This window comes from Asparagus officinalis, chromosome 8 (assembly GCF_001876935.1).
Source record: "Asparagus officinalis chromosome 8, Aspof.V1, whole genome shotgun sequence".
NCBI lineage: Eukaryota > Viridiplantae > Streptophyta > Magnoliopsida > Asparagales > Asparagaceae > Asparagus > Asparagus officinalis.
The window spans coordinates 94,032,260-94,045,620 of record NC_033801.1 but is presented as its reverse complement, the minus strand read 5'-3'; the positions used below and the strand labels follow the sequence as shown (position 1 = coordinate 94,045,620).

General features: G+C 41.2%; 1 long non-coding RNA gene across 1 annotated transcript in view; it reads left to right on the top strand.

The window, feature by feature from the left end:
* Nucleotides 321-13,361, top strand: part of LOC109820252 — a 17,339-nt gene continuing 4,298 nt past the window's right edge. Inside the window, exon 1 of the long non-coding RNA XR_002241786.1 lies at nucleotides 321-406. This is a non-coding gene — a long non-coding RNA (uncharacterized LOC109820252). The remainder of the gene's footprint in view (nucleotides 407-13,361) is intronic.

Here is a 13,361-nt window from a genome sequence, read left to right as displayed (position 1 = left end):
AAAGGCATATTATTACTACTCTAGCACTTTCTCCTCCACGACATAAAAAAATATATTAAGATTTTAAATTAGCATGTGTGTGAGAGAAAATTCTCATGTTTGTAAAACTGGAGGTATTAAAGTGGAAATTTAAAAAAATAAGAGAGGGTATGTAAGTGCAAAGTAGAGGAAACTATAGGGTACTTAAGTGCAATTAAGTCTCTTTTTTTAACTACAGGCTTTTATTGAAATAATATTAACAATTATCTTTAGGCAGCTGAACAATACCCTATTGGGCTTGCCGAATTCAGCTTGCGGGCCTGCTTGAAGAGTTGACAATTGAAACTGCCCACTCAAAGTAAAAACTAAAGCCTTCAAATCTAATCATTATCTTTTGCTTCTCACTTTCCTTCCTCAACTACACGAGGTGACCAACTAATTTCTTTGATATTCAATTTTCATTTCCTTTTCTGCTTTATAACTTTCTGATCCTTTATTTGAATTTTGGGATATTTATTCATGGTTTTATAAACAAGACAAAGATCTTTATTTTGCTTATTTTCCTTTTCTTTGTAATGCGTTGAAGGTGTTTGTTGCATGTCCTGAATGAAAACTGATTTTCCAGTATCTTTAGAATTCACTAATTTTCTTGGCGTTCGGGTTAATGCAATGTTTGAGCTTTACATTTAAGTACACATGAAAGGTTAGCAATGGCGTATATGGAGTAAAATCTATAACATATAATTTCAAATGTGTTTATTGTTTCAACTTTGGCGCATTCTGCCTTAATTTATCTTACCAAGTTTGGTTTTCACTCTTGAATACTGTTATCGTTTCAAGTAATGATGCTTTCTGCAATGAAGTTGCCAAGAACTCACTTTTAGTACACTAAGGAATGGAGATATGTGCATTCAACTTATGCACATCATAATAGGTCCTTGGCTCCTCATCGTCGATGTGTCCTTGACTTCCTTAGACTCTATCTCTTTTATCCAACTTGGAGTTATAAAGGACAGCATGTACGATGAAAGCATAGCCCTTTGCCCTTTGAGCTAAGTAGGAAACATTGATGTTGTAGGTGTATTGTTTGTGTACCTCTATTGAGATCCTGCTTTCAGGGTATGTTCCAGGCTCCCAAAAATCAAATGGTTTGCAGCAATGGTTCTTCCTGATGCAAGGGTGATTGCCTAAGTCTCGCATCATCGTTGTCAGGACTTCAATATTGCCCTTGTATGTGTGTATGGTTTACTCTTAGGGGGGGTTAGTCACCTAGAACTTAAAAATAGAACTGGGATAATCTGTGGGATAAAATTTTAAGGTGTTAGTCACATAGAACTAAACCTAGAACAAAATTTTAAGGTGTTAGTCACATAGAACTAAAACTAGAATAAAATTTTACAGTGTTAGTCAAGCAGAACTTTAACAAAACTAGAATTGGGATAATTGTACAAAATTATCCTACTTTTTTTATTTTTCTATACAAAAATGAGAGTTCTAGTCTCTCAAATTATTCCAAGTTTTAGCTTGGAACTATGTGGTAAAAAACTAGAACTCGTATTTATTTTGTTATTTTTTATTTTTTTCTTTACTTATTTCCTATTATGGTTATCACCATCATTAGACCATCATCATAATAATAATTGTCAATATCTTATAGTCTAACCAAAAGTTATTTAATAGTAACGAACATTCTTGTAAGCAATTATCAATTAATAATAGTAAGTTTAAAATACATAAATAGTATTTATATCTTCAAAATGCATAAATATATACTTCATGATTATAAAAATTTATCCCACGTTATTTTATCAAAATATCCTGCTTCACAAAATTGTTCCTAGTTATCCCACTAAAATATCCCACTAGGAAAATATTATTCCACTTTAACAATTATCCCATTTTGCATGAAAATGTCCCAATTGACTAACACCCCCTTAAAGTAACCCGTTTGGTAACTGTCTTGATATTCTCTTTCAGGGCATAAATCATAGCCATGGTACTGATGGAGGTAAGAAAGTTCCTTAAGATGTCCCTCGTCCTAGCTCATACACTTGCACTAACTCAATAGGATATCTTTGTATAGGCTTGAAGTTTCTGGGCAAACTTCGAGCACGACCCAACTTGGTGTGTATGTATTAGAGTTCTTTCAAGCTTTATGTTTAGTTATAAGTGTTGATAATAGTGTTAGTAGTGAGTTTTTAGTCCCACATTGGTTGTGAGAACACTCCTCACCATCCTCTACTTGTATAAATATATGTGCACACTCAATATTCAACTTAAGGGAAATTTACCCAAGACTCGCTCTCTTACTTTATCATGGTATCAGAGCTAGAGTTATTATTTCCCTTCCAATAAATTTTTTTTAACGATTCTGCGTTCTTTTGCCAAATCTTGGCCTTGCTGCTTTGCAACCATTTAACTTCTTTTTTTGCATTCCTTTGCCAGATTTTTGACATTACCGTTTTGCGGTCTCTTAACGCATTTCACGTTCTCGTATTCAAGATCGTTTCTCGATCTCAAATTTACGGCATCACTGTTTTAAGACCATGTCTTGGTCTCAAATTAACGGCATCGTCGTTTCAAGCCATCTCACGGTCTCAAACAAACGGCATTGCCGTTTCACAGTCAGTAACGACATCTCAGTTTCAATTCATGTCGACGTCTCAACGTCTTAACATCGGTATTAATTCGTTGTAAGTCTCCGGCGTGAGCATCAGATCCGGCCGATCTTCGGGTCACCTTGGTCGCCGTTTGTTTCTTTTTTTCTCAGATTTGACAGTCATGTATAACATTCGGGTTCAAATATAACCTTCGAGTTCTTACATTTTAACCTTCGGGTTTCTACATTAACCTTCAGGTTCTCTTTTAAACATTTGGGTTTCGCTCAAGGATTATTATCTTGAACTTTGAATTGCTGCTATTATGGCCTCTTCACTAGCACCTGCTTCTCAGACTCGGTCTAAGCTCTTTTGCACCTATTGCAAGAAGGAGGGACACAGCTTTGAGATATGTTTTCAGCTTCATACTGAGTTACGTTCCTCAGGAACTGGCCGTAGTCAGCGATCCCCTCTGTCCCGATCCTCTAGTGCACCAGGATTATCGGTCAATGTTATTCTATCTACCACTTCAGACCCTACCATTCAAGCTATTACAAATATTAGCCGTCAAATTACGGCTCTTTAGCATACCACCTCTCCATCTGCTGTAAAACTCTCTGATATTCACCGTTAAATTAAGGCTCTTCAAGCTATTGCAAATATTAGCCGTCAAATTGCGGCTCTTCCGCATACCACCTTTCCATCTGCTGCACAACTCTCTGATATTCGCTATCAAATTGATGCTCTTCAGCATAGAGCCTCTACATCTACTGCACAACTCTTTGGTATACGTCTTGCTAGTTCTTCGGCCAACCTTTTGGTCTCTGGTATGAATGATCTCTGGATTTTTAACTCTGGATGTTCTTTTCATATGACTCGTAATGCCTCTCTCTTATCTTCTATCTTCACTTCCTCTTCTCTTCCCCCTATCTACACGGCTGCTGGGCAACCTTTGTTTATCACTCAGTATAGTTCTATCACCCTACAAACTGACCCATCTAGTTGTCTAACTCTTGGCCCCGTCTATGTGGATCCTCAGTTGTGTTTGAATTTAATTTCTGTTAGCTTTTTATGTATGGATGGCCTACTTGTCTCATTTTTTTCTGATACTTGTATTGTGCAGGATCCACAGACGGGCAAGACTATTAGGGCCGGTCGGAGGAGACACAAACTGTATTTTCTAGAACATCTTCACCTTCCAGAGTCCATACGTCTACGTTCTCTTGTTGCTTCTGTAAGTTCAAAATCATCTACATTGCTTTTCGAGGATTTGTGGCATAGACGACTTGGTCATGTGTCTCAGAAAAGGATGAAAAGTCTTATCTAGTTTGGAGTACTTGGTCCCGTATCCTCTCGTTCTCATATTGAGTCATGTACTGGTTGTAAATTGGCTAAATTTACTGCTCTACCATTTCCAACCAATACATCTGTTTCCACTTTCTTATTTGATTTGGTTTATTCTGATATCTGGGGGCCAGTTCCTCTGTCTTCTTCATCTGGCTACTTATATTATGTTAGTTTATCGATGATTTCTCTCATTATACATGGGTCTACCTACTTAAAAATCGCTCTGACGTAATTGCTGCTTATCAAGCTTTCACTGTGATGATCTTCACTCAATGGCAAGCTCGTATTAAAGTTTTTTGTTCTGACTATGCCAAAGAGTACCTATCCTCTACCATACGCTCTATCATGTCCTCTAATGGGACTATCTTTCAATAGTCATGTCCCTACACTCATGAGCAAAATGATATTGTTGAATGTAAATATCGTCATATTCTCGATACCGCTCGATCCATGCTTATTTCTTACTCTGTTCCTCGTCGTTTCTGGGCTGAAGCCATTCTCATTGCTACTGATGCTATTAATATCACTCCATCTAGCTCTCTTTCCGATGCTACTCCCCATAGTCGTGTTTATACTCATCCTCATCGTTATGATTTGGTTCGCGTTTTTTATTGTCATTGCTACTCATGCCATTAATATCTCCTAAAGCTATTCTCTGTGTCTATTTAGGAATTAGTTCGGAACATCGAGGTTATCGTTATGATCTCGCATCTCGTCGAGTTCATATATCTCGACATGTTCAGTTCGAAGAGGATTCTCCATTTTATTTTACTTCCGATGATTTCAATTTTCTTCACACTACTAATCGTGCTTCTCTGCCAGCTGCGTCACCCACTTCTTTACCTCAGTTCTCCTTCGAGATCTACCTGAAATCTCTTCATCTCCTTCTGTTGACTCTCCCTTACCTGAGCCTTCTCTTCCACCATCTGATCCCTATCCCGTAGACACGACACTCACTCCAGAAAATATTGTTGATCTCCATGCACCTACGCCAGCATCTCCATCGCCTGAGGTTCCTCTTGCTCTTCGTCGAGGCAAACGCCCACATGTTATGCCTGCATGGTATGCTTCGATTACTTCCTATTCATCTATCTTTCATAATTTTCTTGCTGTCATTCATACTACAGTTGAGTCAAAGTTCTTTCAAGAGGTCGTTCAATTTCCAAAGTGGCGACAGGTTATGACTGAGATATTTCAGGCCTTTCAGCAAACACATACCTGACTTGTTGCTCACTGTCCCCCTAACATCTATTTAGTTGGCAGTAAATGAGTTTATAAGGTCAAGTATCGTCCTGATGGTACTATTGAATGTCGAAAAGCTCATTTAGTGGCTCGAGGTTTTACTCAGCAACAATGTATTGATTATGAGGAGATATTTACTCTTGTTGCTTAGATGCTCACCGTTCGTACTCTTCTTGCAGTCGCTCTTGCTCATCGTTGGCCCTTATACCAGATGGATGTTAAAAATATTTTTCTCCATGGTTCTTTATCTGAGACAGTATATATACAACCGCCTCTAGGGTTCAATATTCCTCCGGGATATGTATGTCTCCTTCGCCGTGCTGTTTATGGTCTCAAGCAGGCATCACGTGCTTGGTTTGAGTGTTTTCGCGATGTCGTGCTCAAAATAGGTTTTATGGAAAGTCATCAAGATGTTTCTCTGTTTGTTCGCACTACATCGCGTAGCAGAGTTTTATTACTCATCTATGTAGATGATATGATCATTACAGGTGATGATGTGGCTGGTATACAGTACGTAAAATCTCAGTTGCAACAACAATTCAACATAAAGAATCTTGAATCTCTTCGGTATTTTCTTGGTCTAGAAATTTCTCAAGACTCGTGGGGTGTACTACTGTCTCAACAGAAGTATCTCTCAGATATTCTAGATCGAGCTGAGCTAACTGACGATGCAACTGTCGATACTCTACTCCAACAGAATGTCAAACTTCACTCTACTGATGGTGAGCTTCTATCTCATCCTACCCGATATTGATATCTTGTTGGCCAGTTGGTCTATATGTGCATCTCTCGACCAAATATCTCTCATATTGTTGGCATTATCAGTCAATTTGTTAGTGTCTCACGTTCTGTATACTATGCTGCCTTATTACGAATTCTTCGGGGTACTAGCACTCGTTCTCTTCTGTTTCCTGCTACATCCAAGTTAGAGCTTTGTGTACATTCTGATGCTGATTGGGCTGGTGATCTCACTATCAAGAAGTTCACCACATGTTATTGTATATTTCTTGGTGATTTTCTAATTTTCTGGTGGAGTAAGAAACAAGATGTTGTTGTTCTTTCCAGCACCGAGTCAGAGTACCGTGCAATGTCCATAACAGCTAAAGAGATTATTCTTAGTGATTTTGGTATTTCTATTTCGACTCCTACTCTTCTATACTGTGATAATAATGTTGCGCGCAGCGGAAATTTCGGCAGCACTTCGGCAGCACAACAAGAGAGTCAGGTCGCAATAAGAATTCTTGTTTCTCAAAGGGAACAAGAATTTGAAGCCTAATATCTCATCAAAGTGGGATATTAGCTCTTCCTCTCGTCAGCTCTAGGACTGCGCGTCGAGGGAATCTAAAAAGCTATTACAAATCACACAAATAGCAGTACAACCAATTTTTACGTGGTTCGGCAAATTGCCTACGTCCACGGGGCAAGGAGGGGGAAGATCTACTAATAGAGGGAGAGATTACAACTAGGGTTTACAATCACTCACAACCTAAACCCTCAAACAAACTCTCAAATCCCTCACAATATCTCTCTACAAAAGGATGCACAAAACCCTAAAAAGAAATATCTGCTTTTCTTTTGCAGCCGCCGTCAGTTTTTCTCCTGCTGCGAATTTTCCCGCAGCCGCAAAACTCGTTTGCAAACCTGCAGCCGCCAATCCGTGCTCACCTCCTTCGCACTTGCACACCCTAGAAAAGCCTCATTGCATTGTTATTTATAACTTTCATATCGGGTGGGCCTCTGAAACAAAGTCGGGAACGAAACAAAGTCAGGAACGTGGTTGGCTCGTGCTCATGCTCGTTCACGTGGGTGGCCCCCCCACTTGACTTTTCACAATTCTCCACCTCGGTGAAGTTTTTCCAAAACTGAGCCGACACCAAAGCAACCAAATATCTCAACTTGTTGTGTTCAGTACGAACTCAATCCATAACAAGTCGAGAACCCGAACGAGAGTCCAAACAATCTCAACCCCTATCAACTAATCCAAACCGGCTGTATCTGAAAGACTGCCTACGTATCCTCTTGCCCAAGGAATCAAGCCGAACGTAGTTCATCCAAATGACCGTCAACGGCCTCAACAATCACGAATATGCAACAAGTTTCGACAATAATCAAACTTGTTGCTCGGAACCACCTTAGTGAGCATATCTGCCGGATTATCCTTCGTGTGGACTTTAACAATCTCCACATCGCCATCTTCAAGAACATCCCGAACGAAGTGATAACGAACGTCAATGTGCTTCGTTCTCGCATAAAAAACCTGATTCTTCGCCAAATAGATAGCACTCATGCTATAACAATGAATAGTGACGGACCGCTGTGATATACCAAGTTCCTCCAAAAGTCCTCGAAGCCAAATAGCCTCCTTCACAGCCTCCGTAACCGCCATATACTTTACCTCCGTCGTAGACAAAGTCACCGTCGACTGTAAGGTGCATCTCCAACACACCGGCGCACGGGTCAAAGTAAACACATACCCTGTCGTAGACCGACGCTTATCCAAATCCCCGGCATAATCCGAATCAACATAGCCAATGCATAGCTGCCCACCTGTAGTGTCCCGCTCATAAACTAAACCAACATTAAGCGTACCTCGAATGTACCTCAAAATCCATTTTACGGCGTCCCAATGACCCACTCCTGGATCGTGCATGTATCTCGATACCATGCTTCCCGCCACCATTGCGTACATCAAGCTCCCAACCGCACTCGCATATGGAGTCTTCGACATCAATTCTCGATCTTTAACTGACTTCGGTGAAAGACCAGCTGAAAGCTTCAAATGGGCTCCCAATGGTACACTAACTGGCTTCGTATCCATGCTAACATGGAATCGCTGTAGAACCTTCTTCAAATAAGTCACCTGTGTCAAACAAATTCTGCCCTTCTTCTTGTCTCTGTCGATCTCCATTCCCAAAATGCATTTGGCCTCACCCAAATTCTTCATCTCAAACTCATTTGAAAGTTAAACTTTCAACTCATCTATAGCCGACCTGGAAATAGAGGCAACCAACATGTCATCGACATAGAGCAACAAATAAATGTACGCACCTCCTTTCAACTTGCGAAAATATACGTAAGGATCAAACTGGCTCCGAGTGTACGAATGACCAAGCATAAAACCATCGAATCGCCTATACCACTGTCGAGGAGACTGCTTCAAACCGTATAGCGATTTCTTCAGTTTGCAAACCAACTTATCTTTCCCTGCAGCTCGGAATCCCAATGGCTGAGTCATATATATTTCTTCATCAAGATCACCATGAAGAAATGCCGTCTTCACATCCAACTGATCTAACCCCAAACCATACTGTGCCACCAAAGCTAGCAAAATCCGAATCGAAGAATGCTTCACCACCGGAGAGAAAACCTCATTATAGTCAATACCTTCCTCCTGTGCATAGACCTTCGCAGCCAACCTAGCTTTGAACCTTAATGGAGTGCCCTCAATGCCCTCCTTCTTCGTGTATACCCACTTGCAACCAATTGCCTTCCGCCCCTTTGGAAGCTCAACAAGCTCCCATGTATCGTTCTTATGAAGAGATTCCATCTCCTCCTGCATAGCCCCCTGCCACGAATCAGCCTCCGAACTCTGCTCGACCTCTCTGAATCTGGATACTGTGGAGCTGCATCAATCTCCACCACCTGCGAAATCTCCTCTGTCGGGTTGCTCTCCACCTGATGAGAGCTGGGAAGCTTCAAGATAGAAGCTTCATCAAACGTGACGTCCCTACTCAGCATAATCTTCTTATCAACTGGATCCCAAAGCTTGTATCCCCTGACACCACGCTTGAATCCTACAAATATGGCCTTCCTAGCTCGAGGTTCTAATTTATCAGTTCTAACATGATAATATGCAGGGCATCCGAATACCTTGCGCTGGTCATAGTCATGTGCTGGCTTTCCCGACCACATCTCCATAGGGGTTTTCCCCTCAATCGCAGATGAATCGATACTCTCCACCGGAAGTGCATACGTAACTGTGTCGGCATACCGTGCTGGCATCTGTATGTTTCTTCTCTGTCTTCGAACCGTAATAGAATCCTGAACCTGAGCCGTCGGTTCCTGATCCTGCACATTTGTACTCGTATCCTCCGTGTCACCGTTGTGCTCGCCTAGCGTCACCTCAGTCGGCACCTGCATGGATACTGTACCATCTGGATAATGTGGAGTTGCATCGATCTCCACCACCTGCGATATCTCCTCCGTCGGGTCGCTCTCCACCTGATGAGAGCTTGGAAGCTTCAAGATAGAAGCTTCATCAAACGTGACGTCCCTACTCAGCATAATCTTCTTATCAACTGGATCCCAAAGCTTGTATCCCCTGACACCACGCTTGAATCCTACAAATATGGCCTTCCTAGCTCGAGGTTCCAATTTATCAGTTCTAACATGATAATATGCAGGGCACCCAAATACCTTGAGCTGGTCATAATCATGTGCTGGCTTTCCCGACCACATCTCCATAGGGGTTTTCCCCTCAATCGCAGATGAAGGCAGCCTATTAATGAGGTGGTCTGATGAATGGCAGCCCCGAACTTCACCTTCGTCTTCTTGCCAAGAACACAGTACTCACAGAACTCAATCTTCCCACTCTTGGCTCCCTTCAATAGCCCCTGCTTGCACAATACATGCAGTGACTTTTCACCTGTGTGCCACAATCTATAGTGCCAAAATCTGCTCATGTCCGCTTCTGAAATAGCCGAAGCAACCTAGCCAATCTCGGTGCTTTCCTTCAGATAATACAAATTCCGATTGCGGACTCCCCTCATCACCACCAATGATCCCTTAGTAACTTTCGCTACAGCGTTTTCAAAAGTCACCTTGAATCCCTTCGTCTCCAAAGCTCCAACTGAGATAAGATTTTTCTTCAGTTGAGGAACAAATTTCACCTCCTTTAACTCACGGACTACTCCATCGTGCATCCTAATCCGTACGGTACCTATCCCACAAACGCCACAGGATTGATCATTTCCCATGACAACAACGTCCCCGTCGACTTTCTCAAAAGATGCAAACCAGTCTCGCCTAGGGGTCATATGAAAAGTAGCGCCGGAATCAAGCATCCAATCTGATGCATCTACATGGTTCACCTCCGAAGTAATCAGTATAGAAAAGCACGAATCATCGGAATCATCGCCTTTCGCAATATTCACCTCATTGGCCTTCGGGCCCTTTTTCTTGCCATTCTCCTTCTCCTTGAGCTTCGGGCAGTCTCTCTTCCAATGTCCCTGCTCCTTGCAGAATGCACATTGGTTCTTTGTTAATTAGTGGTTTGGTGACGGCTTCTTGACTTTGACCTTCCTCTATTACCACCTTTCGGATATGGGCTTCTACCTCTCGTCGACAAGGCCTCGCCTGAAGTGCTAGCACGGGAAGTCTCCTTATCCTTCCTCCTCAAATCGTAATTGGTCAATGCGTTAGCCACTTCACTATAGCTGATAGAAGATCTCCCGTTCAACAAAGTGAGCACGAAGGTATCATACTCCTCATCGGGTAAGGAGCCCAACAAAATAATCGCCTTGTACTCATCCGATATCTTCTCATCAACATTCGCCAAGTCCGACAACAACTTAGTGTAGTTGTTCACATGAGCCGCTAGCGAGGTGCCTCTGGATATCTGAAATCTGAAGAGTCTTCGCAGCAAGTGCAACCTGTTCTCAACACTCTTTGTGAGATACTTGTTGTTGAGAATTTCCCACATCTTCATTGCAGACGTCACCCCAATCACATCATATTTCAGCTCCTGTTCCAAACAGGACCTGATCACCCCACAAGCGTTCCTATTCATTCTCCCATACCGCCTCTTCATATTTAGGTGGTCTTTCATGGACCATAATGGTCTCTTCCAAATTCTGAGCATTGAGCGCATCCTGTACGTCGCTCATCCACAAACCAAAGTTAATTTTGCCGTCATACTTCACCATACTAATTTTAGTGTTCTGAAAACCAACTTGTACTGTACTCGCCATCGATTTGCTACTTTCACCTTTTTCTCCCATTGCAAACTAACTCCAAATTGTAGAGAAAGAACAAATTTGACAGAATTAGGAACCACCCAACTGAACCCTAGATCGGATTCCAAATAGATCTCCTATCCACACGAGGAAAGCGAAATCTCCAACGGCAACTCCCAATGCTATCTCCACCGAAGCCTAGAACTCCAAGAACCAAGCTTCACACAAGAATCTTCCTCCACCAAAAAACCCTAGATCTGAAATCTGGGCTCTGATACCACTTGTTGCGCGCAGCGGAAATTTCGGCAGCACTTCGGCAGCACAACAATTCTTGTTTCTCAAAGGGAACAAGAATTTGAAGCCTAATATCTCATCAAAGTGGGATATTAGCTCTTACTCTCGTCAGCTCTAGGACTGCGCGTCGAGGGAACCTAAAAAGCTATTACAAATCACACAAATAACAGTACAACCAATTTTTACGTGGTTCGGCAAATTGCCTACGTCCACGGGGCAAGGAGGGGGGGAGATCTACTAATAGAGGGAGAGATTACAACTAGGGTTTACAATCACTCACAACCTAAACCCTCAAATAAACTTTCAAATCCCTCACAATATCTCTCTACAAAAGGATGCACAAAACCCTAAAAAGAAATATCTGCTTTTCTTTTGCAGCCGCCGTCAGTTTTTCTCCTGCTAGGAATTTTCCCGCAGTCGCAAAACTCGTTTGCAAACCTGCAGCCGCCAATCCGTGCTCACCTCCTTCGCACTTGCACACCCTAGAAAAGCCTCATTGCATTGTTATTTATAACTTTCATATCGGGTGGGCCTCTGAAACAAAGTCGGGAATGAAACAAAGTCAGGAACGTGGTTGGCTCGTGCTCATGCCCCCCCCCCCCCCCACTTGACTTTTCACAAATAAGAGTGTCATCCAGATTATTAATAATCCAGTATTTCATGAGAGGACCAAACACGTTGAGATCGACGCTCATTTTGTCCGTTAACAAGTTGTTAAGGATAAGACAATTCTACTCCCTTATGTGTCATTCGCCGACAAGCTTACAGATTCCTTCACAAATGCCTTACATGTTCATCGGTTCCAATTTCTTATACGCAAACTCACTTTGTTTGATCCAATATGAGTTTGAGGGGACTGTTGATAATAGTGTTGATAATAGTGTTAGTAGTGGGTTTTTAGTCCCATATTGGTTGTGAGAACACACCACACCCTCCTCTATTTGTATAAATATATGTGCACACTCAATATTCAACTTAAGGAAAATTTACCCAAGACTCTTTCTCTCTTACTTTATCAATAAGAAAAACTCTCTGATGTAGAACGCGTCGCAGATGAGTTTTTAGAGCGGTGGACTGCTAGAAGCTCAAGCAGGGCCTGGAAAGGGTCTTTGACCTACACACAAAAAACGAGTCATATCTCTCAATTCGTAAGGAAGAACTAGACATAAAATTTATGAAAATCATCTAGATTGAGCCAACCAACCCTACTAAAGTTCGATTTACGATTCTCAGATTCGCAAAATTCTCTCCAGATTGAGATATATTTGACATTTTGCTATTTTAGTAATTAAATAGGAATCTGTTTGGATTAGGAAAGCTTCCATTTTGATCTTATATTTGATTTATTAGTTTCCCCAATCATAATGGGTCTTTTAAAAGTAGTTTTTGATACTTTCTACTTTTAGGTACTTATATCCTATTAGGAGTCTATTATGTTTTCAACTCAAGCAGAGTGATTTTAAACCCTAGAGATATTACTTTTTGATTAATAATATTTGAGATAATGGATATTCTTGTCATATGAGAGGTTCCCTCATGTGGCAATGATGTGGCTCAATCTCAACCAAGTGAGAAAAGGGGAGAGAAAAACATTCCTAACCATATACTTGGTTGATATTGTGACATGGTTAAGATTGAGCCACATCATTGTATGAGCGATTCCTCTCATATGACGCATGATATCCATTAACCTCATGATATTTTCTTTTTACATAATTCTTCATGGATTCAAAGGTCATCTTCTTCATGGATTTAAAGAGCCTCTTGGTGGATTCAAAGGTTTTTGACATGGTTAAGATTGAGCCACATCATTGTATGAGCGATTCCTCTCATATGACGCATGATATCCATTAACCTCATGATATTTTCTTTTTACATAATTCTTCATGGATTCAAAGGTCATCTTCTTCATGGATTTAAAGAGCCTCTTGGTGGATTCAAAGGTTTT